Genomic DNA, 2,947 nt, shown 5'->3' with positions numbered 1-2,947 from the left:
AGAATAAAATTTATCGTATTTTGAAATGCTACTTTTTCAATTAACTAATTAGTAACCGCTGCTGTATGTTCTATTATTTTACTTTCAAAAGGAAATTTCGGGTGGTTAGGTGTAGTCAATAGTGACGAATGATTGACAATTGATCGCGCTGTTGCCAGAAGGGCTCTGATGGAATTCTGTTGCTGGTAATGCTGGTAATCTTGGTACTGCCGGGAGAGATAGTTCTGGGATTGAGATGGTACTGATCGGCGCTTCATAGACCCTTTGGATGCAGGATCGTTGGATGGTTGGCCTTGCAGTTTGTCGCTTCGGTTTTTTGGACTTTCGGCAGTAACAGGGAAGGATATTGAGGAGGGCGAATCCCTTTTTGTAGGCGCCGTAGCCCACCGCGGTCATTACCAGTGATAGGACCAGTGTGATGGCCCCATTGGTTGGCGTGAAGATGCGGTGGTAGTAGACTTCCTGGTGATGTAGTCCAATTTTCTCTGCTTCATCTATGGTTTGTTGCAGAGAATCGTCAAATAGGTGATCCTTGTCCAGGCTGGGTAAGATGTGTTGTTTCAGTGTTGACATTGGGCTTAACGGTTTAGGCAAGTCGCTTAGAATTGGTGCCATTTCTGAGATATTGATTGTTTTAGGTATACCCAGCATCGTTGGAAGTTGATATTCCACCAGTCCTGCTCCTTCGAGGATGGTTGACGAGGTCTCCGCTGTACAGTTTGGAATGAAATGGAGCAGCCCTGATCCATTCAGTATCATGTTATCTGTGGGTTGATTATGGCAGGTAATTTCAAGCCTTTCTGGTTCAACGGTCGAGTATAGCCATCCCTTGCTGTTGGTCAGCCGCGTCCACTATGTTTCCAGATTATTGGTGATTTTCACGTTGCAATCTTGGTAGATTTTTGATGTTAGTTCCACGTCCGTGTTGGTGAGTAGGCGGTATTCGCAACTATTCCGGTTGCCGGCTTTCCTCAGTGGTATACCCTTTTGACAGGCCAGACACGGTTCTAGCGGGATGCAGATTTTCAGGTAGTCCTCATCGAATTGGGTATAGTAGGCGCCATGTTGAGACAGTGTGAGGTATTTCTTGGCTGGTTCGACGTAGCCAGCAACACTCCGGTTTCCTTGGATTTTTTGTGGAATACTGCAGGGGATCATCTTGTATAGTTCTATACAAGATTCTTGGAGATGAGTGGTATCTCCATTATTATCAGGCATTTTTTGTTGTGGTATGCTGTTTGTACGTCGCTGATTTGGCTCAGCAATGCCAGGTCGATTTTCTCTTTTGTTAGCGGGAAGAGAGTATCAGGTGTTGTCCTTTCGATTTCCTCTGTCACACTCGCCAGTTGGTTGGCGTTGATGAGGAGAGGGTTCAGCATGCCATGCTTAGCATCTTCTATGGCTGACACGGTTTTGGTGGCTGTTTGAACGTATGTCCGGGCTGCATATTCCGCTTCCTTGGCAATGTTCATCAGGTGTTGGAGATGTTCGGTGTTATTTAATTGTTGCAGGAGTCTATTGGATTGGATTATCACGTTCCTCATTTCTTCTTCGGTTCTCCTTATTCTCAGAGTGTTGTTCTCGTGGTTCATCTTCATCGTGTTGATCTCTGCTTGAATTATATGGGTTGCGTTGCCGATGAGGTGCGTGATTTGTCTCTGGTCGTTGTATATGTTGTCGATTTCTTTCGTAATGTGTTCGTAATCGTTGTAGTCCATTGTACCGAATATCTTCCTGCTAATTGACCCGATGAACCCCAGGAAGGGGGATCTTCTTGGCCGGTTACGGATGTGTTCTTGCGGCGTTTTCAGGATTTTTACAAGATGTTCTTGGGCGTGCCTGAGTTCCTTGTTGTAGTCGTTCATGATGATGGTTCCTAATGCCTTCTGGCATTCAGTTTCGGGTCTAAATTGACAGCATTCCTGGAAGTCTGTCAACTAACTGTGTCCCTGGTAGAGGCAATCCCGTTAAACTTCCGAGATCAATTGTAATGAGGAGTCGCCAGTTGTTGTTGATCATCCGAATCTGATCAATTTTTTCGTAGTACAGGCCCAGATTATGGTTGATTGGATGTAGTTGATATACCCCAGCGCTTTCCATTTCTTCGGTAGCTATGGTCCATCGCAGTACGGTCCATAGGATGAGACCCAAATATTTCATTTCGATGTTATCTTCCTGTGGAGAGCAAGTGGAATTCAGTAAATTTTGTACAATTGATTTTTCTAAATGGAGCTGAATGGATAGCCGTGGTTCAATATGTCTGAGAGCTTGGCGGTTTATTAGCTGGTTATTGATAGATTTCTGATCCCAGCTTTGCTAGTTCATCTGCTCGTTCATTACCATATATTCCCTTGTGCCCTGGTATGTAAATTAGTTCGGCATCTAGCTGTTGCATCAGCTGATCTAGTTTTTGTAGCATTTCCTGATTTACTACGGGTTTGCCATTGGAGGTTAAGCATCCATTAGTCTTCCACTTGGGAAGGTGTTGGGTCATGCAGTTGGTCAGGTACTTGGAGTCCATCAGGATGGCGATTCTTCTGATGTCGTGCCTTAGGCAGATCTTGCAGGCTTCAACGGCGGCGGCGGTTTCAGCGATGATATTCGTAGCTCGTGTTCCGTCGAGGGTTTGGTAGGTGTTTAAGAGATGTCTCTCTCCAAACCAGATTCCAATCCCGCCCTTAGCCCTAACGTCGCCATTGAATGAGCAGGATCCGTCCACGTATACGGGAGTTCTTCCTTCCATCCCCTGTAACAGGCGCTTTTGTAGGGATAGTTGATCTAATTATTGGCAGCACCGGTGGTATTCTAGTCTTCACAAGGTTTTAATTTGTTCGGGTGTTTCATGAAGCGATGCCCACCTTCTCAGTGATATCCACTATTTCATAGGGACCGGTGTATCCCTGATCTAGCTTGCCCAATTTCAGTTCCTTTTGTACGTAGGCGAACT

At 45.3% G+C, this 2,947-nt stretch overlaps 1 pseudogene; it reads right to left on the bottom strand.

The window, feature by feature from the left end:
- Window positions 1-2,287: 2,287 nt before the first annotated feature.
- On the bottom strand, window positions 2,288-2,743 carry LOC107044052 (annotated as a pseudogene).
- Window positions 2,744-2,947: the final 204 nt, after the last annotated feature.

The sequence above is a fragment of the Diachasma alloeum genome, unplaced genomic scaffold, assembly GCF_001412515.2.
Source record: "Diachasma alloeum isolate Michigan unplaced genomic scaffold, Dall2.0 Dall_scaffold_00667, whole genome shotgun sequence".
NCBI lineage: Eukaryota > Metazoa > Arthropoda > Insecta > Hymenoptera > Braconidae > Diachasma > Diachasma alloeum.
The sequence above is the reverse complement of the archived record's forward strand: the minus strand, read 5'-3'. Positions and strand labels throughout refer to the sequence as shown.